Source organism: Canis lupus, chromosome 13 (assembly GCF_048164855.1).
Source record: "Canis lupus baileyi chromosome 13, mCanLup2.hap1, whole genome shotgun sequence".
In the NCBI taxonomy this organism is placed as follows: domain Eukaryota; kingdom Metazoa; phylum Chordata; class Mammalia; order Carnivora; family Canidae; genus Canis; species Canis lupus.
In genome coordinates, this window is record NC_132850.1 from 28,975,786 (window position 1) to 28,999,577 (window position 23,792).

General features: G+C 34.1%; 1 protein-coding gene and 1 long non-coding RNA gene across 7 annotated transcripts in view; one reads left to right on the forward strand and one right to left on the reverse strand.

Moving 5' to 3' along the window:
• MGAT4C (MGAT4 family member C) overlaps nt 1-23,792 on the reverse strand; it is a 725,894-nt gene that overhangs the window by 240,282 nt on the left and 461,820 nt on the right. The window lies entirely within an intron of this gene.
• LOC140602827 (uncharacterized) overlaps nt 1-23,792 on the forward strand; it is a 40,921-nt gene that overhangs the window by 4,990 nt on the left and 12,139 nt on the right. Inside the window, exons 2-5 of one of the 2 annotated variants that reach the window (XR_012005760.1) lie at nt 611-808; nt 11,479-11,683; nt 14,193-14,302; nt 16,712-16,858. This is a non-coding gene — a long non-coding RNA (uncharacterized lncRNA). The remainder of the gene's footprint in view (nt 1-610; nt 809-11,478; nt 11,684-14,192; nt 14,303-16,711; nt 16,859-23,792) is intronic. The other variant, XR_012005761.1, reaches the window with a different exon arrangement.

Sequence of the window (23,792 nt, forward strand, 5' to 3'; positions counted from 1 at the left end):
GGCAGCTCTGTTTATATCACTAACAACTCTTAAGACACTTATCCTTATTATCCTTATTATTATTATTATTTAAAGAAATATAATATGTAAGGTATATAAGGAAACTACATGTGTGAATGATCATCTTAGGCAACTTTTCAGTCTAAGAAGAATAAGTGATCAAGTGAAATTGTTAAAAACTCTTAAAATAGGAATTATTTAAATCATCTCAGAATGTATGACTTCAAAACATTACTTTTTTGCTGACACATTGCCCACATGCTTCATCTCACACTTGTTTCAGATGTTAATCTATTTATAAGAAATGGTTTTATTCTGTTTTGTAAAGACTTTTGTATTTCTTTTAAAGAAGTATAGACTGTTCGTAATAACCAAGATGGTGAGTCAGTGATAACTTGCTGGTACAGGAAGAAATACCCGAGAATTATATTTTCCATCTACTAAATTCTACGTATAACCAAATGTGATAAGAATATTTATTTATTGACCTTGCTTGTATTCCTTTTTTATACTTCATCTTGTCCACTGTCACTGTTTTTTATTTATGTTTACCTTCAATCTATTGTGTGGCAGCTTCAGTGTATTATCTTTATTTCTGTTTCCTGTGCAGATAAAATTTTGAAAATGCTAAGAATTATAAGGCCATATCACCTTTCTTTTCTGAGAATAAATATCCTCAAGATGTTTGACTATGTTTATGTGTCAGTAAATTTTACCCTAGAGAAGAAGGAAATGACTAAATAACAGTGAAGAAAGATCTCCTCTCCTCTCTTATATGTTAAAGAAATAGGAATTCTCAGACCTGAAGGTAAGAAGCTCACGCTGTTTTAATGATTCGGCACACTGTTTTTGGATGCAAAGTGAAAACATTAACTTATCATGGAAGTATCTGGATTTAATATATACTCTAATTTATTTTACTAGGTTCCCTTTGCACATCATAGTTTCAGTGTGTAAGAGATCTAAACATCAGTGGGCAAAAGGATTTGTTTCTCACTGCATTCTCTGAACAACTGTATTTTCGATGTTTTTGTATTACTCCTTAATTAAGGATACCATAATGTTTACTTTTTTATTTTTTTAAAGATTTTATTTATTTATTTATTCATGACAGACACAGAGACACAGAGAGAGGCAGGGGCACAGGCAGAGGGAGAAGCAGGCTCCACGCAGGGAACCTGACATGGGACTCCATCCCAGGTCTCCAGGATCACACCCGGGCCGAAGGCGGCGCTAAACCACTGAGCCACCGGGGCTGCCCTACCATAAGGTTTATAAAGATAATTCTGTGGAATCATAGAGGCCTATAGAAAAATTAGTCAATTAATTCTGTCAGTGGGCAAAACAAGATCAGTGGGCAAAAGGATTTTTTTCTCACTTTGAACCAATTGTACTTGTTCAAACAGCAGAACTCATAGCTTTAGAATTAATCATTAAGCATCATCTGCAATAAAGCTGGATTATAATTCTTTCTTATAAGTATATTTTGCTTTGTTCCTGCTGTAAATTCCACAACTTCAACTCATGAGTTTTTTCTTTCACTTCCGTTTCCTTGCCTTTTCCTTCATGTTGCCAAGGCCTACTAACTCCATCTTGACAAATATGGAACAACATTAATCTCAAAGAAACTGAGAATTAAATTTAGATTTTGATGACTAACATTTGAACACAACTACCTTACATTTGACAAGATAAAGGGCTTATTCATGTAAAACTCACTGTGCTAAAAACATTGCTTTACACATTGGGATGTTTACATATGAAGATAGTGAGAAATAGATTACTAATCATTGTGTGGCTTTTTGCCTTGTTACAACTTTGCAGTAGAGTACTTCAAATCAAATAGAAATCTACATTACCACAGGAGGATTAGGATTATAATAATAGTAAAAGAAAGAAAAATATCATCATCACTAACTTGAATGTTTACTTTGCACCAAGTACTATGCTAAACATTTTACATTATCTAATTTGTTTTGTTTTTGTTTTTGATTTTGATTTTTTGCAATGGGTCTCCAAGACTGGTCAATGTTAAGACTTTCTAAAGGGCTCATAGATTTGTACTTCTAGAAGCCAGTATTTTTCAATCATAGCTGCTCATTTAAATCTCAACTGGAAAATGTCATAATATAGGGGCATCCTATGGCTGGAATATTTGTTCTCCCTCATCACTAATTTATATGTTGAAACCTAGTAACCCACATGATGGTATTAGAACATGAGGCCTTTGGGAAGTGGTTAGGTCATAAGGGTGGAGCCCTATGATAGGGAGTAGTGCCCTTATAATAAGAGAGACCCCCAGAGAGGTACCTAGACCCATCTGCCATCTAAAGTTACAGTAAAAAGATGGTCATGTATGAACCAGGAAGTTTGCTCTCACCAGGAATTTTGATTTTGGATTTTCTAGTCCTTAGAACTGTCAGAAAGTAATTTCTATTGTTTACAAACTACCTGCTTTGTGGTATTATTATTAAAGAAGCCCAAACATGTTAAGACAAGCTTCAATCTAACTACTTGCATGAGAACCTTTGAGTATGGGGGGTGGTTGGCACTGGTATATGCTCCTCTTTAAATGATTCTTTTCACAACCAAGCTTAAAAATCATTGCCAAAATGAGTATGCAAGCCAAAGGTTTTCATGTGAAACATCAGATTTCATTGAAATAAGTAAAAAGTGTTCTAAAAATCTGAAGTTAAGTCTGTGAAGAAAGTAGGGCACAGTTTGTATGTCGAACAATACTTCCAAGAATGAATAAAGGAAAATCCACATTGCTCTTCATCCTCAAGGTGAAGAGATAAACGTCACCTGCCTGGGCAGTCTGAGGAGAAAAGCGTGATGGAGCAGGATGAGTGGAGGCTGGGGGAAGACGAAATAACTACAAGTAGGGGAATGATGTAAAGAGGAGCCCGTTCAACATTCAGAGACTGCCCAGCGACAGTGACTGCTAGTGCCGGAGGGCCCTGCTCTGCCAAGACAACAGTCAGATTCGTCTATTTGTGACGCAAGATTCTCCTGCACAAGTGATGCCCTCTCTTGACACATGACAACACTGAATGTGCTGTATTGTATTGATACTCTCCTTTTCAAAGATCCAGGATGCGTACAAGCCCAATGACTCAAGAGGATGGTATAAATGGGTAGTGGTGGTTTGGAATAGAAAGGTCCCAGTACCTGTATTTGTTTGGAAATAGAACCTGTGAAAATCAACCCTATGACAGAAATAATTGACTAATTTTTCTATAGGCCTCTATGATTCCATAGAATTATCTTTATAAACCAAGTCTTGTGCCCGAGATATTCGTTATCTTAATTGTTCTTGTTCAAACAGCAGAACTCATAGCTTTAGAATTAATCATTAAGCATCATCTGTAATAAAGCTGGATTATAATGCATTTCTGAAGATACAGGAGAGAACGCTATCCTTTGCTAGTGTCTCAATAATGAAGTACATATATTTATCTCTGCATATATAATTAAATAAATGTAACAAAAAGTTTTAAATGATTGTTTGACAATTAGTGGGAAACTATTTATGGATGCTTTAAAGAATTATAAGAAATGTTTTAAATGTCTAATTTAGTACTCTACCTATAACAGATATAATCAGTTTCTTTCTCCATACATTTGAAGTCACTACAATGTGTGCACTTTAAAATCAATTGTCTTATCTTTATTTCATGATGATCTGTCAGCAGCAGTTGTTTTTCCCCTATTCATTCAAATCTGACTTTAATTCAGCATTGTTTTTCAGGGCTTTTTCCTCTTTGGCAGTGTAGGACTAGAATAACTTTCTTTAAATTTGTTACTTGGTCAAGTTTTGTTAAATAATCTCCTGTTTATTCATTTTTACACTTTTGCTATTAGCTGCTTTGAAGAAATCTACCTTATTTGAACTGATTCGGTAAGTGTACTCCTACAACCGCAGTTACTACAATAGAAAATGCCTAAGTGTCCTTCCAGGCATTTTTAAAAAAGTAGTTAAATTACAACCATTGTTTCAGGACACTGTAGAAACACAACATGAATTAATGACCTTCGACTGGATCTTGGTAGATCATTGTGTAGAAGCTCATTATTCAACTTAATCCATGAACTCCCCAAAGGTAAACGATCACTACAAAGTCTATAGGAACCTTATGCTTTGTCAAGATGAATGACCAGTGGGTGTGGTTTACACTTCTAAGACATAACTGTCATATTTTCATCTTTGTGAGTCCATCTTCGAAATTGTAAACATGAAAAATATACTAGTTCTTTCCAGAGTAAACCAGAATCACTAAGTGAATAGGGTGAAAATGCAGGCGATAATAAGAAATTATTTTTGTTTTGTTTTTTTTTTGCCAGAAGGTACCTGCTCCTGGCATGTATGTATTTTTCTGTGAGTAATAGAGGATCAAAACAGCCTGTATGTTAGAAAGGAGATATTCCCACCTCTTTAACTATCCTGAATTCAGAATCAGTAAAAAAGAAGCTGGAAATAGACACGATTATAAGTATGTTGCACTGTTTTTTTGTTGTTGTTGTTTTGTTTTTTGTTTTGTTTTGTTTTTTGTTGTTGTTTTGTTTTTGTACTGTTGGCCTCGTTAGAACAACATACAGCTTGACTGCTGCCAGGCTCCTAAGTGTTCCCCAAATTCTAGATCTCAGAAAGAGCCAATCAATGGCTTTTTCCTGTAGGTCAGGGTTGCAGCCCATAAGGCAGAGGGCAGAAATTGGCTTGGAATTCAGTCCATCCTTTTTGTGGCCAGGCTGAACTTGGTTTACTAGGATTATTTCACGCTCAAATAACCCAATCACCCCCCACCCATATTGTTGTCCCTGATACAGAGCTAAGTCTTTCAATGATTGCTAAATTACTCTAATTAAAACCTCATCTCATTCTTTGTTAAGTCTTGTTCATAATGTTTGTAAAAAATGTTCCTCATATTTCACTTCAGACAAGCTATGCCTAAGGACCTTAAAAATAAAATCATGGTATTGGCAACAAGTCCCTTGGGGCCCAAGGCCTCTCAACATTGATTCTTCACAAATTAAAGGTAGTCATTTTTCTGCCTTATGTAATTTATGGGGTGACAGTCCTGGAGAAACACATATTTCTATGTTGAAAAGACCCAGGAGTGCCCTAACTAAAGTAATGAAAAAGGCCCATATTAAAACATATTACCATAAAATATAAAATCACCAGAGATAAAGGTCCTACAAGTCTGAAATTAGTCACATTAAAAAAAAAAAAATCAGGAATCAGAGTAGCACCAGACTTTTCAATAGCAAAACTGAGAAAGGAAATAATGGAACAGGGGATACTTACAAAGTTATCTTCAAAACAAATTTTTACCCATCGACATTACCAATTAAGTTGGAAGCAATAAGTTACCACATCTTCAGACATACAAACTCATAAAAATGTCACCTTTCACACCCTTTTTAGGAAGCTGCTCCATCAGAGCAATGGGTAAGGCATAAAAAAAAAAAAAAAAAAAAGGGAAAATGTGTTTGGAAAATAGGACAGAACACTTGGGAGAGACCATGGAAATTTTCCAGGTGATGATGATGAAAGGGAATCTTTTGGAAGATAGGTAGGAAGCACACCTGTACAGTAACCATGTGCAAATTCAAACAAAGTATTTCCCAGGAAGGATCATTTAATAACCAGTAACCACAAAGAAATTAAGCTAAAACATTATTTGATGTGTTTGAACATATTGAAGAAAGGTGTATTTTTCTGAGAGCATTTAAGCCCAAATTAGAAAGAGGTAGTAGAAAACTGAGGAAGTCAATAAAAAATGAGGCACTTATTTGAGAAAAACTAAAAGTTATTTAAAGGAAGAGCATTTATTGCTATGCTACTATTCCTATACTAATAAATAGTTATTTAAGTTTTAAAATGTGATATAACCATATCATAATGGTAGGAGACACTAAAGGCAAAAATACTACATGGACTTTTTTTTATCTACTTATCTATTTGTTATTTATATCTTTTTTTAGAGAGAGAGTGTGAGCAGGAGTTGGCGGGGGTGGGGGGTGAGGCTGGCCAAAGAGGAGGGGGAGAGAATCCCAAGCAGGCTCTATGCTGAGAGTGGAGCCTGATGCCCGGCCTCTAGATCTCACAACCCTGAGATCATGACCTCCGCCAAAATCAAGAGTTGGATGCTCAACAGACTGAGCCACCCAGGCACCCCCAAGTTTTTTTTTTTTTTTAATAATCAGACTTCTAGTTTCTAGTTCAGCCTATAAGAATCTATAAGTAGCCACTCCATCCTAACAAGTGAAAGGCTGAACAAACTAAAAAATCAGCAACTCTTCTTACATCCATCAGAGATGTAAGATCTCAGGGAAAACTGCTGCCTCCAAAATTGAAGAGAACAATAAGCAGATACAATGAATCACAACTTACACAGCAGAAATCCACAAACTGAAGCATCCTTAGGAACCAGTCATGGTAGGAAAACCTGAACCATAATTGAGGAATTGCTAGAGGCTCAGCATGAACAAGTATGAGTGATAAGAATGACAGGAGAACCCAGCCACTAGGGATGGGGGAGGAGGGCACATTTTGTGATTTTTACTTCCTGTAATGCTATCAGGTTCTTGCAGTGAATATCAGGGGGAAAAAAATCCGTTGTGCTTCTGGAAGAGAGAAGAAAAAAGAAACCATTTTGAAACACATCAAAGCATTCTGTTCCTCTAAACAAGGTCTGCCCTCTGGAGAAAATAGTTAGAGCCAGAGCCTAACCTGTGATGGTTTTATCACAGCCTAATGATCTGAGGGAAGGGAAATAACCAACTCCCCAAAGTGAGAAACACATGTGAAGTTCACAGTCAAGAGGCACAAGCTCACTAAAAGTCTGAGACCTAATCCATTATTAGACTATAGAATGGTCCCCTTGCCCCCACACCTTACAACCACATTATTAAAGGATTATTCACAGGAGATTCTTTTACCTGGTATATCACATCTGGCTCTCAAGAAAAAATTATAAGTCATACAAAGGCAAAAAACACAGTTTGAAGAGATAGAGCAAGCATGAAAATCAGAGTCAGATACAGCTGGGATGTTGGAATTATCAGATCAAGAATTTAAAACAACTGTGGTTAATACATGAAGACTACTAGTTGTTCTACTAGAACTCCTACTACTTACATGACAATGTAAGCAGAGAGTCGGACATTCTAAGAAAGAACCAAAAATAAATTAAACACCCAATAATAGAAATGGAGAATATCTTTGCTGGGCTTTTATGTTGACTGGATATGGCTGAGGAAAGAATCTCTGAACTTGAGGTTATTGCCATAGAAATCTCCCAAAATAAAAAATAAACAGAAAAACAACCAAAAGAAAGAAAGAACAAATGAAAGAACAAAATTTACCTAAGGGCTGTGGGACAATTACATGAGCATATGCATAATGTAATATATAAAAAATAGGAATTCCAGAAGGAGAGAAACAGAAGAACTATCTGAAACAATGATAACAGAGAATCTCCCTCAATAAATGTCACATATCACACCACAGATCCAGGAAGCTCAGAGAACACCAAGCAAGGCAAGTGCAAAGCAAAAACAAATAACACATAGGCATCATTTTACACTGTAGAAAGTCTAAGGTAAAGAAAAATTCCTATAAGAAGCTGAGGATGAGGAAACTTAACCTATAGTGGAATAAAGGTAAGAATTACATCTGACTTCTCCTCAGAAACCATGCAAATAAGAGTAGAGTGAAATAGTTAAAACAGAGGAAAAAAACCCCACCAACCTAGACTCTACCTTCAAAAGTGAGAGTGCGAAATAAGACATTCACAGACAAACAAAAATTGAGGGAATCTGTTACTAATAAACCTGCCTTGCCACAAATGTTAAAATAAATTCTTTAGAGGGAAGCAAAATAATAGAGTTCAGAAACTCAGATGTACATAAAGAACTAAAGCATCAGAGAAGGAATAAGTAGGGGCACCTGAGTGGTTCAGTCACTTGGGTGTCCAACTTTTGATTTCGGCTCAGATCATGATCTTAGGTTCTTGAGATTAAGTCCCACTTTGGGCTGCATGCTGAGCACAGAATCTGCTTGAGGTTCTCTCTCTCCCTCTCCTCCCTGCTCTGCTCACATGTGCTCTCTCTCTAAAAAAAAGAAAGAAAGAAAGAAAGAAAGAAAGAAAGAAAGAAAGAAAGAAAGAAAGAAAGAGAAAAAGAGAAAGGAATAAAGGTAAAATAAAAAATTTTGTCTTATTCTTAATTGCTCTAAGAGGTAATGACTTATTCAAAATAATAAAAGCAATAATGTATCTGATAATGTATATATATATATATATACATAAAAGAGATAGAATATGTACACTTATATGTAAGTTAAATGAATGATGATGACACAAGAAATAAGAGGGTGGTTTTAGGACTATTTTGTTATAAAGCACTTACACAATCTATGAAGTGATATAATGTTGTTTGGAAGTGGACTTGAATTAATTGTAAATGTATATTGTAAATTCAAGGGCAATGACTAAAAATAGTAAAAAAGAGTATGACTAATATTGCTAAAAAGATAGAGGAAAGCAAATAAAAAATGCTCAATGAACCACAAAAGGCAGGAAAAAAATAGGAGACAAAGAGCAAAAGCAACACATGCAAATCAGCAAAGATATGGTCAATATTAATCCAATTATATCAATAATCACTTTGATTGTCAATGACCTAAATGTACCAATTAAAAGGCAGAGATTGTAATAGTGTATTAAAAAACTTGACTCAACTATATGTAGTTACAGAAACCACACTTTAAAAATAAAGACACATCCAGATGAAAAGTAAAGAGATAGAGACCTAACATGCTAACATGAATCAAAAGGAAGTAGGAGTAGCTATATTAATTTTAGACACAGGGAGCTTCAGAGCAAGAAAACTTATCAGAAATAAGTAAGGGCATTACAAAGTGTTGGAAGAATTCAAGAAGATGTAACAATCCTTAGTGGCATGTGCCTAATATCAGAGGCTAAAAAATGTATAAGGCAGAAACTGAAAGAACAACAAGAAGAAATAGACGAATCCACTATTATAGTTGGAAATATCAACACTCCTCTCTCAGAAATAGGTCCTAAGTGCAGCAAGTCAGTAAGGACATAGTTGAACTCAAAGCTAATGTAATCAACTGGATATAACTGGTGTCTGCCGACTACTTCGTCCAAGAACAGCAGCATAAACATCTCAAACTCACGTGAAAAAATTCACAAAGATAGACCACATTTAGGGCCATAAACTTAAAATAATACAAATCATACAGTGTCTGCTCTCAGGCCGCAGTGGGAATTAAACTAGAAATCAGTAGCAGAACGATAGCTGCAAAATTCTCAAATATGTGGACATTAAAAAATACACTGCTACGTAACGCATGGCTCAAAGAAAACATCTCAAGAAAAATAAAATAGAATTTAGAGCCAACTAAAAATGAAAACACAATTTATCAAAATTTGTGGGATGAAATGAAAGCAGTGCTTAGAGGAAAATGTATAGTCTTTTTCTGGTTGTGATATGTGGTATTGGGTGGGGGCAGGCAGAGATAAATAGAGTACAGAGGGTTTTCAGGACAGTGAAATAATGATGGATACATGTCATTATATAGTTGTCCAAATCCATAGAATGTATAACACCAAGAGTGAACTGTAAGGTAAACTACGGATTTCAGATGATTATGATGTGTCAATGCAGGTTCACCCTTGGCAAAAATAAATAAAAATAAAAAATAAAAATAAAACAACAACAAAAAAATTTTTACTGAGTCCTGTTGGGGTGGAAATGGGGGCTATGTGATGTGTGAGGACAGCGGGCATATGGAAAATCTGTATCTTCCTAATTTCGTTGTAAACCTAAAATATGCACTGAAAAAAAAAGACTTTATTAAAATAATGGAAGGATAAGCTGAATATAAAATTAAAATGTATTTTTTAAAATCATATTTTAAAATCATAAATCTGTGTTTGGGGAAGAGGGTGGTAAGAGAATTGAAAATATACAGAAAGCACAGAAACAATATATTTGTGAGAATATGCCCACTCTCCACAGCTGGCTCCCATCTTATCTTTCATTGGCTCACCTTCTCATTCTCATTGTCCCATGTGCTAAACCTCTCACTGAAATTAAAATGTGCTAGTCACTTAACATGCTGTCTCAATTCTAGCTGGTATCTCAACCTATCCCTACACAATCACCATGTGGTTAATTGGGGCCTTCATTAATTGGAATTCAAATCAGGCATGGACAGGGCATCTGGGTGGCTCAGTGGGTTAAGCATCTGACTCTTGATTTCCGCTGTGCTGGGTGTGGAGCCTGCTTAAGATTCTCTCACTCCCTCTCCCTCTGCGTCGCTCCCTCTGCGTCACCCTCTCTCCCTAAGAAACAACAAAAACAAAACAACCAGGCATGGACATACCCTGACAGCGGGATACCTACTATCCTTAAAAAAAGAAAAAGAACAAACTTTATCAAAGTTCATACTCAATAACGCACTAAATGCCAATTTTCTGACAGCAATCTCTAACAAATGATTTTTATAGTAGAGTGTTTCCATAGGAAATGATAAAGTAGACTTCGGTTCAATCCACACTTACTTTCCCTGGTTCCCATCCAATAATAGAATCAAATTAGTACACAGAGTGTAAATCAGAGATTCTCGAGTTCACTTACTGATTTTATACTTAAGAATTATGTCATCTTGAAAAGCAGCACATTATTTACCTCGTTTGAACAGTATTTCCTAACTTACTCTAAGATAAAGTCATATTTGTAATTCATCTCAAATGGTTCTTAAACTCACTAAAAGGAGGAAAAAGGTACGCAAATTATTTAGATCATTACTTAGAGCTTGCTAAATGCTCCTAAAAGAGATGACTTTTTACTCCACATTATATTTTTATATAATAATATTTGAAGCAAAAATATTATAGAGCGTGTGTGTGTGTGTGTGTGTGTATGCTTGTTTGTTTAAGAGTCAAGTTGTTCATCAAACAGCATTTATAACTACTAAGTATTTGACAGAAGCATAAGGGTCAATGGGGCATGTGGTAAAACTATGATAGTTTTCAATAAAGCTCTACCTTTAGAAGTAAGATCTGAAAACAGTTATGAGGCCCTTTTATACACTTGCCTCACACTTTCTTGTGCAGAGTACACTCGTTAAATATTTATTGACTTGATGTGACATTTTAAGAATTAATGAAATACGGTAGTGGAACATAGGTGAAATGAATTGTGTCCATTTCATTTCCATTCATGCAATCAACAAATACTGATGGCCTGACGTTGCATTAATTGCTATGATACAAACATGAATGTGGCTCTTACTTTGGTCTCGAGGAATTCTCAGGCAAGGGAGAAATGGAAACATTAAATAAAATATTGCAGACCTCTTTTTATTCGTCAGTTAAGATAAACCTAAGTTTATCCAGAAGGCTGAAACATCAAATGCTTGTTTTGTGTTTCTGTTAATAGGGGAAAAAAAGCAAACTAGCGAGCTATTAGAAGCGATTTCCTGAGAAGCAACTTTTAAGATATATAATAACGTTGTGACTGATTCAGACCAATATTCTGCAACCTGTGTCTATAATACTGTATTGATTTTCAATACACACAACCAAGACCAAGAACCATATCAAGACACTCAAGTACCTTCTGAATCATCTTGGATTGATTACATGTAATAGAGTTCATGATTAATTGAGAGCCATTCCAGAAGTGTGTTTTATGGTAGCATCAGATCTGCCCTGGAGAGGAGTTGAGAATCCCAGCGAATGGGACCTGTAATGCAAATGTATCAAACCCTTAACGTCTCACCCCAACACCTCCAGGTCTTGCTTAAAATCCTTCAGGGAGTCTCGTTCTTAAAATAAAAGGAGGATTCTTTCTAGTATGATTTACAATATCCTGTCTGATCTGGCCCCAATTATTCTAGCCTCATCTCCCACTAGCCTTCTTAACCTCACTTTCGTTCTTTCTCTTCTCTATCTCGAGTGACAGATTTTAGTCCCATTTCTCGCCGAAACACCTTTTGCTACAGACCTGCATGTATATCCAGGCTGTTTCTTCTGACTGGATTGTCCTTTACTCATTTTTTCATATTAATCCTAGTTATCACCCTTAAAGCCACTGAACCTTCTGTTATTTACTCATAATCATGCTGTATCTTTTGGCCATAGGCCTTTTGCACATGCTTTCTATTCTGTCTAAATATTCTTTTACCCATTCCATCACCCTCTTCATCTAAGTATCTCTACTCATCCCAGATCAGCCATTCCTTTTTTCAGGGAAATCTTCCCTGACCTCCCTAATTAAGTCAAATCTTTATTATAGGCTCTCATGGTCTAAGTACCTTTCTTTTGTTTTGTTTATCACTGCAATAAATAGATTTATTTCCATGACTTTTAAAATGTTTGTATCTTCACTAGAATATAATGTCTTTGAAAGCAGACCTACCTGTCTGTTTTCTCTTCCTAAGTTAAGCATTCAGTGTTTTGTAGACTAAATGAATGTCTAGATACTTTACTACACTACAGAAAACAGGTACATGAGCTTAAAGTTTATGGCATGGTAGGCTGTTTTCTAATTTTCCACATATTTGCATTTTATAACACTTTTAGAAAGTAATTTTTACCTGATGTAAGAATTAGAGGAAAGATAAGGTATTTTAATATACCTATAACACTTGCTAAAATGTTTTACTTATAATTTTTTAAAGATTATTATTATTATTTATTTGAGAGAAAGAGAGAGAGAATGAGTTAGGGGAGGGGCAGAGAGAAAAGCAGGCTCCCTGCTGAGTGGGGAGCCAGCCATGGGGCTTGATCCCAGGACCCCAGGATCATGACCTGAGCTGAAGATTATTATTATTATTTATTTGAGAGAAAGAGAGAGAGAATGAGTTAGGGGAGGGGCAGAGAGAAAAGCAGGCTCCCTGCTGAGTGGGGAGCCAGCCATGGGGCTTGATCCCAGGACCCCAGGATCATGACCTGAGCTGAAAGCAGACAATTAACCAACTGAGCCACCCAGGTATCCCAATGTTTTACTTATCATTTATACTTTTGAAATTTTGACTCATTGTATTTCCAAATGGGATAGTTCTCAACTTTATTCCCAAATAATTATGTTGCTTGTAAAATGGCTTAAAAATATTTTTATACAATATTTTAAAAGTTATTATAAGACAATTTGAAAATCCTGGATTTTACCTTTGCAGTACAGATGGATTTGTTTTTCCATAAGTGACTTGATGTTGTGAAGTAACCCATAAATTGACAAGTAAAACCGAAAACCAGAAATATGGGTCTAGCTACATTTTTTTGAGAGAGCCAAATAAATGTCAATCTGATTTTTAAATAAAATTTTATATTTATTAATATTTTATTTCTGAGCTGTCTTCTCAAACATATGCATTATGCTGTAATAATTCAATGGAAGGGGAGTAAATAAATTATAAAAGAACCAAATGATATTTGGATATCACAAGCTAATATTCATCCTTGGCTGGAAAACAATTGAGTGGATGCAGAGATGGACATATTGAAAAAAAGAAAGAAAACGGGGGACTTTTCTTAGTCTTAGAAGAGAGGTTATTCAGGTCTTAGAATGGGATTTTTACACAAACATATCTTTTGAAAATAGGCAATGAAATTTCTGACTATCTTTGGAGTACTTTTTCTCATCAAAATATATGTGATAGTCATAGTTGGACAGATAATTTTTGGTGGGATTAGACTATGTTGAAAGTCAGCAACATTCCCAGAATATTCTGATGAGGTTGGTTCTGAAATATCAAGGGGTCTTTTGAGAAGATGCTTAGAAAGATGACTTCAGGGACACCTGGGTGGCTCTGTGGTTTAGCATCTGCCTTTGGCTCAGGGCATGATCCGGCCGGGGTCCTGGGATCAAGTCCTGAAACAGACTCCCTGCAGAGAGCTTCCTTCTCCCTCTGCCTATATCTCTGCCTCTTTCTGTGTCTCTCATGAATAAATAAAATCTTTTTAAAAATCCCACTTAACTACTAATGTAAAATGTAGAACAAAGGCAGTTTCTCAGTGTTGATTCAATTACAAATTTTCCAGCTCGATTTTTATCCTGGTTGCCAGTTGTATTAGAGATCTGTATTATTATTAGAATTAGCATCAGTATTATTAGTATTGTTTTTGCTTATCCCCTCATTTCTCTCTTAGAGGAACTTCCTTGCAAAAGGCTCTACCTCCTTCATGCTCAATGACTCTTCTCCCTTCTTGAAGACTCATTGCCTCCGAGGTGGATATTTGAATATTTGAACCAGGAAATGGTAAGCTGTAGTAATGAGTGAAGGACTGCATGGAAGGTCAATGACGTTTGGCTCTTAATGTTTTGGAGGCTGCTCTAGTTTTTAATCTTCCTGAAAGGGTTATTCAACTCTTCTTGTATTTCCATACAAATTGTATTGTTTTAATTACTGTAAAATACACATGACATAAAATTTACTATTTTAACTATTTTTAGTTTGATCATTTAGTGGCATTGATTATACTCACATTATTATAAAACCATAACCACCATCCCTCTTCAGAATTTATCTTTCTAAACTAAAACTCTACTTACTAAACAATAATAACCTATCTTTCTCTGCACAACCCCTGACAACCAGGGGCTATTTTCTGTCTCTGTGGATCTGAATATTCTATGTTCTTATCATATAAGGGGAATCATACAAGATTTTTTCTTTTTGTGTCTATGATACCTTTAAGACTTTATCTCTTTGAAGCTAAACAATCCCCAAGTAAGAAATTAATGCAATGATGATATCAGAAATAAACCTATACATCCACTGCATGCATGGAATCACATTAGCCTTATGATGACTCTCTCCTGAATACACAACAGCAAAGCTTTTCTTAAATGCAAATTGTTAATTAGTCACTATTTCTCTACAAAGGGAAAATAGGGTGAGTTAGGAGGTTCTTTTGTCATTGTCCAAACAATTATAGATATTAATGGAATAGATAGCATGTTGGCAATTAGGATGTAGAAATATTTGAAAAATAGACTTGGTGAGATTAGTTTCCTGGATATAGCATAGAATGCTGGTTAAGGCACAGATTCTTGAGCTAGACTGTTTGAGTTAGAATCCTAATTTCATTATTCACTAACTGAGTGACCTTGGGCTAATTACTTAAATTTTCAATGTCTCAGCCTTTTCATTTATAATATGAGAATAACAGTATCCATTTCATTAATACTTTATATGCATTAAGTAAGTTAAAGAGTAAAGTTCTTAGAACAAGGACTTGAACATAGCGATATAAATATTTGTTAGTTAAATATATTTAGAAAAAGAAGGCATCGGTATTTTCAGTTTCATGGCAAGATGACTGAGAGATACCATTCATTATGATAAAAAACAATGAAAGATAAATATACAGAGAGGAAGCATGTTGAATTTTATGTGTGGATGTGAGATAAATAGAAATTTTGAGTAAAAAATGGAATACACAAGTATGAAGCTCTAAGAAAGGAGATTAGAATTGGAGTCCAAATTTGGAGATTCATCAGCATATAAATTACATATTATAGCTAAAAGTGAATACACAATGAGAAGAGGGCCTAGCTGTGAAGTCCCAACAATTCCAAGATATGATAACCACAAATAGTTTTAATTTAACAAAAAGTTCACACACCTCTAAAATTTCAACAGTTTTTGGCATCAAAGATGTTCTCATCATAAAAGCAGTTTTCACCTAAATGGCAGTAATATATAAGGCTGCTATTGATAAAGCTGGTGTTATACTAGAAGGTAGTATTAAATATGAATTATGAGTTCAACGTAACATAGAACAACGTGGGCAGTCCCCAAATCACATCAATGTATAAAATAAACCCTTGCACCAAAAAATGATGTAAAGTGGCTAGCCCACCATAAGGAAGAATTCCTTAGCAGATTTATGAATGGAATATTCCAAAAGTGAGTTTTCAGGGGCTGAACAAGAAACAAAATCTATATTTGCTTTTGGCAAATTGTCAACTACCATCCTCTGTCTATATTATATACCCAGACCTGCAGGAGTCATCCTATTACATTAAGGTAAAAAATAGCACTGGGGTTAGTTGTCTGCTTCCCAACTTGCCAGGGCAGAATGTATGAGTGGACTTGAAAATTAATTCTGCCTAAGAGTTAACACCTTTCTGCGAAAAAAAAAAAAAAAGAATATGAGAAAAGTGAGCAGTTACAGAATTACAAAACCCTCAGCAGAAAAGCCTTGGGTCATCAGATAGCAAAGACGGGCTGAAGCAAAGGATAACATGGCAAGGTGGTTCACAGACATTTTTATATGGCCCCTTGGATCTTGAGAAATTGAAGTTGTTTCAAGGAGTTAGTTGGTAAGGTTGTTCAAGGAAAACAAAGCTAATCTACCGTCAATAGTTCACTCATCTTGATTTAATTTAATATGATACCATGTGTATGATTCAGAATAAGTAATAAGTGTTACTTGCAAATTAAAATGAAAATCAATATGTAACACCACAAATTATACCTAAAAGCAATAAAATATTAATGAGAGTGTATAGTATAATGGCTAAGAGTAAAGGTTCTGGAATCATTTGAATGAAGTTCTCATTTTCGTTTTTCTTTTTTTTTTTTCATTTTCGTTTTTCAACCCAATCTGTGACTCCATGAAAACTTCTACATCTCTCTCAATTTGTTTCCTCTGTTGAACAGAGTCCAGCTGATAAATATTTTATGAGGATTAAGTGAAATAATGAATAAAAAGCAATCAGCACCATGCCTAGCTGTGGAAGTCGGGATAATGGTCCCAAAAGATATCTAGGTCCTGATCTCTGAAATCTGTGAATGTTACCTTACTGGGTAAGAGGGACTTCATAAATGTAAGTCAAGGTTTTTGAATGGACAGGTTATTCTGCAATTATCTGGATTATTCTGGAAAATAATTATCTTGGTGGGTGCAACGTAATGACAAAGATGCTGAGAAGAGGGATGCAAAAGAGTTAGGGTCGAGGAAAGAAGAATCAGGATTGAAACAGAGTTTGAAACAACCTCTAAAAGCTGGGAAAGTCAAGGATTCTCCCCTAAAATTTCTAGAAGGAACAATGCTGTGCTGACCCATTTTAAACTTCTGACATCCAGAACTATAAAATAACAAATCTGTGTTGTTTTAAGCCACCATGTTTGTGGTAATTTGTTACAGCAACAGTAGGAAACTAATACACTAACACATAACAATTCCATAATAAATGTTAGCTGATATTATTATTGAAAAAACAAACAAACAAAAAGATTGGAGCTGAAGGATGAGGAATATATTTTTTTAAGGGAAGAGATTATTTTTTATTTTTAATTATATGTATATTATAAAATGAGACCTGTACATTGTAAAATATTTGAAAAATAAACACAAGGGAAATATATACAAGAAAAAATAAAATTATCTTCTCCATCCAGACCTTTTATGCCTTTATATTTAGTGTGTACAGCATATAGTTTGGTCAGCCTATGTGCAACTATGACAGCCGTCTTTTTTTTTTAATTAGACTATTTAGTACTTTAAAATAAGATAATTATTGACATGGTTTTATGGCTATTATCTTACTATTTATTTTTTTTTGTCCACCAATTCTTCCCCCCCCCCCTTGCCTTCTTTTGGGTTGAAAACATTTTATTATTCCATTTTGTCTTGTCTATTGTTTTTTTCACTCTGCCCCACCCTGCTTTTTCTGGTTTCTTTATGAATTACAACATGTATCACAGTAGTCTATCTTGCAGGTTATTTTATGCACAATTTAAGGAACTTAAATTGGTATACTTCCATTTTCTTCTAGCCCTTTATACAATTGTCATACATTTCATTCCCCCTCTCTCCCTCTCTTTCAGAATACATTATTTAATACAAGCAACTATCTTTTGAACAAATTCAAAAATTGATTTTTAAAAAGGACTTTTATAGTTGCCACTTATTTACCATACTCAGCCCTCTTCATTTGCTGGTATAGATGCTAATTTCCATCTGGTATCAATATCATTTAGCCTAAACTAATCTGCTTCAACATTCACAAAGTGCAAGACTGCTAGTGATAGTCTCTGAGTAAATTTTGTTCACGAAAAAACATCTTTATGTTGTCTGTGTTTTTGAATGGTATTTGAAGGACACTGATTTCTGGACTTTGAGTTCTATTTCAACAATTTTTTAAAATTTTGCTTTTAATAATTTACTTCACTAGTTGTTTTTTATGAAAAATATGAGGCCATAGTTATAGTTTCTCTGGAAGTAGTATGGTATCCCCTTCTGTCTGCTTTTAAAAAGTCCTTTATATTTGGTCTACAGCAGTTTGACCATGTTGTATTTTTGTGTGGCTTTTTTTTTTTCCTTTACCTTGCTTAGGGATTGTGGAGATTCTTAAATCTACAGGTTGATTTTTTTTTTTAGTCAAAAAAAATGCTAGGCCACTATTTATTTACTTACCCCATTGACTTTCTATCTGTTACGGGATTCTACTGCTTGACATTATTGTCACACAGGCGTATGAGTGTCTTTTAATTTTTCTTTAATTTGTTTTCTGTGTGCCTCAGTTTCAGTGATTTCTATTTTTCCATCTTCAAGTTGATTGATAATGCATTTTACAATATCCTATTAAGCCATCCAGTACTTTCTTGTATTTTTTAAAAAGTTTGGATAGATTGTAGTTTTCAGTGCTAGAATTTTCATTCAGTTCTTTTTTATAATTATCATTTCTCTATTGCGATTTCCCTTCATTCATTACAGTTAGATTTTTCTTTATGCTTTTATTTAAAACTGCAAAATAAACTATTGAAGAAGTTAATTCTGACATGTCATCTCTGTTTCTAATGATTGTTTTTCTTGTTTGGTTTTGAATCACATTTTGCTGTTCTTTCAGATATCTAGTAAATATTTATTATATATTCTGCATAGTGTTTATTGTTGACAAATTGATTTTTGTGTTTCCTTAAAGTATTGAGTTTTTGTTTTGGCTTGTTTTTCTGGAAAGCAATTAACCCACTGATACATCATCTTGATTATCTCCAGTCGTGTTTTTCAGTTTGTTCGTTTTTTATTGTAGTTCTAGAGTAACCTTAATTCTAGGACTATAGAAGCCCTTCCACAAAGGCTTTTCTGGATTGTGTGTCTTTTCTGAAATCTCAATGAACTGACTAGAGTGTTCACATGAAATTTGGTTTGCTATACCTGGTGTGTTCTCTAGTTGTTCAGTTTTTTTTTTTCCTAAGCAAAACCTTGCAGAATATTACCTGAGGCATATGCAGTTCAATCTTCAGCAAAAGACATAAGAGAACTCCTCTGCAGAGCCCTGGAGCTTTTTGCTTTATGCACTCTGCAGGACCAATTCTAACCACCTCATCATTGTCAAACTCTTATCTTTGCTTCTTCAGCACAGTGAGGCCAGCATGCTTTTACTTGGATTCTATCTCTCTGTCCCATGATCAGGAAAGTTTCTCCAAGCAGAAAACAGATCCAATTGTGATGTTCATCTCTTTTGTTTCTTAAAGTCCTGTGCTATCTGTTTTTCAAGTTCTGAACATCTGTTTTGCCTGGTCTTAGAATGGTTGACAGTGGGAGAGGTATCCAATAAGCTGTCTCTCATGGGCAGAAGTGGAAATTACATATATAACCAATTTCCTTAACCTCTTTAGAATTATTTTTCCTTTTTAAAAATGCTGTATGAATTTCGGTTTAAAAAATCATTATACATTCTATAAGAATGAGATGGAAAATGGGAAAATGAAAAAAAGGTTTAAATGTCCATCTCAATGGAACAAGCTGTTTCTTCAGTACTCTAGCTTTTATTAATAATGATTAAATGTGAAGTAAAAAAATAACCAGAACTATCAGTATTTCACATACTTATGCTAATCCTGATACACTGACCACTGGCAATGCCCTTTGTTGGTTGTTTTTACATTTTTTTAAACTCTGAGCTACAAATGTATTCTGTTTTCAACTATCTGCCAAGAGCATAAATAGTTGAGCTTTAAAATGACACCCAGCTACATCTCTATTTGTCTGAATAAATGTCTGTATATGATATGTTTATAACTGTTGCAACACTTCTTTTCTTCATCCTGACAGTTCTGTAGAGATACAGTATATCACTATATACAATTCAAAGCATGTTCAACACTTTGTGCTAAGGCATTTCTGCCTCAAAATGTTTACAATTTGATCCTGTCTGTACCCATTGAATCTACTGTAAGCAAAATTACACTCGCCCTAAACTCTATGGCTGAATTAAAGGTAAACAAGAAACTTTCAAAAACACTTAAAAGGGCTCAAACATAAATTTATTTGTATCACCTAAGCAAACTGTAGTGACTAACAGTCCCCCAAAAATGTTTATGTGAAAAAAGTAAAGTTAAATATATTATCCAGGGCATGGAAAACATAATCCTATAATTTTACAATAGATTGCTCTTTATAAAAACAATTTTTAAAATATACAAAGGCATGTAAATAATAATAGTTAAAAATAAAAATGTCCATTAGTTCCCTTAGTTTAAGAAGAAAAAAAATAATGTGGTCCTAGCAAAACTTCCCTAGAAGCACTTTTTTTTTTAGAAGCACTTCTTTTAGTTGTGCTGACTTCACCTGTTTCTAAGATCTAGCTCAAGATCTTCCTATTATGAGCGACTGAAGTTTAAATTAGTCTTAGAAAAATCTATCAAAAATCATACAAAAACAAGTCATATTTCCTAAGGAAAATTATTTTGTAATTTTTCCTTATTTCTCATACCTATCATCATCATTTATTTTGTCATTTAATTTCAAATAAAAACCTGTTATCACTTTGATTAATTGAAAATAAACAGTGGAATAAACTATATGAACAACCATATATGCATGTATTAGACATTCGTTTTGACATGAACCATAAAAGTACACATGTATTCTTTTTTCTTCTGTTTATAGCTAAGTCTTTTTCTTTTGATGACAGTCTGCTGATCAGAGTTCTATTCAGTCTTTAAAACTAAAAACATTCGTTGTGAATATCCTGTATTCCAGGATTTTTTTTTTTTAATTTTAGGTGGAAGAAAAATTTAAATCAGGAAATCCTAAGTGCATATGTTTTCTAACATTCACTATTTTTCAATCATTTTTACATAATGTAATAGTAGTACCTTTAGCAACTAAATATTAAACCAAATTATATGGAAACAAAGCCATATTTATTTTGTATACAAAGTTACTTAGTCTATATGATATTCAGAAAAGTACAAAATTACCATAACAAGAACATAAGTCAAACAAATATGTGATTACACTCATTTGAGTCTTGGTAGGCATATAACCCAAGTAAAGGAGCAGAAATACACTTTCTTGCCAATAGTAGGTTCCTAGCCACAAGAGTTGAGATGCCTACAGATATAAGTTGCTATGTTTTGCTGTAGGAATGAAGGATGTTGATTAAATTGGAGAGGCATTTATGCAGAGCTAATAGAAGAGAGTTTCACTCATGCATATTTAATGTCATTTATTTTGTTAATTCTAAGCTTCATAAAGACAGAAATATCACCTGTCTTGTTCACAACTATGATTCCCAGTATATGGCACTACGTCTTATAACTGGTAAAAAATTAATAGTAAAAATTTAATGAAGAAAAGGCATTATCAAGCCTTTTGTACAGCACACATGCATATACTAGAATATGGACAGCATACAAAAATATTAATGTCACAGGAAATCAAATGACCATCTTAAGAACTATCCAACTATCAAATTGACAAAATTTAGAAAATTATAACAAGGGCAGCCCCGGTGGCGCAGCGGTTTAGCGCCGCCTGCAGCCTAGGGCGTGATCCTGGAGACCCTGGATCGAGTCCCACGTCAGGCTCCCTGCATGGAGCCTGCTTTTCCCTCTGCCTCTCTCTCTGTGTATGTCTCTATGAATAAATAAATAAATAATCTTTAAAAACGTAAATAAATAAAATTATAACAATAATTAGTGAAGTAGGAATGATGGAATAGGCACGCTGTTATATATAAATATAAATTCATACATTTTTCAGAGGGGCACAATTTTACGTGTTCAAAAGCCTCAAAAACATTAATATATCCTAAATACTTCAGAGAGATATATATAAAGATTTATGTATAAGATATTTTTACAGATATATTCGTGTCAGTAAAAGAAATGTAAATTGCCTAAATATTTACTAGGAGATTGATTAAATAAATAATGTGACATCTATATGTTGTAATATTATGCATACATTTAAATAATGTATTCGTACACTATTTAATTATGTAGAAATACTTACTGAAAATTAAAAACTAAACTGCATATTTACAAAATCACATTTATTATAAAACATATGCAGATACAAAAGAAAAATAATAAAATGGAAAGAATTTATCTACTTTGGGGTGAAAATGTCTTTGAAGATTTTGTTTCTTCTTTATGCTTCCTTTTGTTAATTTTTTCTCTTATGAACATATGTTTTACAAATCAGAACAAAAATTTCCTTAAAGGCTTTTTCATTTTAATTTCTGTATTAGTTTTTTGTTCTTTGAAAATATCATCAGAAAACTAATTTTGATTACATTTACTGAATGGAGAGAGGGTGTGAAGTTTTGTGAACATTAAAATACTAGCCTAATATGACTCGCCTAAATTTAAGGTGTCACATTTGATAAAATGTTAACAGTAAAAAGAACATCAGAGATGCCCTAATTAAACCTCCATCTTCAGCCATAAGTGGCCATGCACTATTTCCACATTAAGCTTTCCATGATAATGTGTTTCAAATTTGGCACGTACTTTTACTTGTTTGGGAAACAAGAATTGGGATGTAGAAAATAATACAACTAATGGGCCAATATTCTCTACTCTAATAAGCATTTACATTTTAAAATGTGTCAGTAAACAATACTTATTATACATGAAAACCTTACACATTGACTATTCATGACTTGAAATAGTTTCATAGCTTGAAAATAGTTTCTGAGTTGTAAGTGAATTTTTTTAAAAAAAAGTTAAGTTACAGAAAAAGAAAATAAATAGCATTTTTCCACTGGGTTATTAATGTTTTATTCTGCTTCATTATGTTTTCCTTTTTCAGTTGTTTACTATTAAAGTGCTTTTTTCCTGGTTCATAGTTAACCTATATTTTATAGCCTTTGCATTTACATTGAGAACATATGACTGAAAAATGAAATATAGGCTTCCAGGCTTATCTCTAAACACTCTGTAGCAATTGCTCATATTGTATGTCATATTTAAAGATTATGGGGTTACTACATGCAAGGGTGCTGAATCCCTAAATCACTTTTAAAATTTTATTTATTTGGGAGAGAGAAAAAGTTTCTACTCTCTCTCTGGGGGAGCAGAGTGAGAGGGACAAGCAAACTCTGCATGGAGCACAGAGCCAGATTTGGGGGGGGGGGTGGGGCTCGATCTTATGACCCTGAGATCATGACCTGAGCCCAAATCAAGAGTTGGTCACTTAACTGACTGAGTCACCAAGGAGCCACCCTTTAATCACTTTTTGTATGAAAAATTATCAGGAAAATTATGCAATTATGAACATCCACTGACTTTGCATAAGTGAAAATAGCACAAAAGTTGTGTGATTACTTATTGTAGCAGCTAGCTTTAATTACACTGACTAATACAAAAAAAAACAGCACCTCAAAATTTGAGGTTGATGTAACAAAAACTACAATATGTAACATTAGCTTAGTTGTTGGGCAGCAGATATTAAGAATGTGGATAAAGCAGGTTGGTCGATTGGTGATTGCAATGAAAGGACATT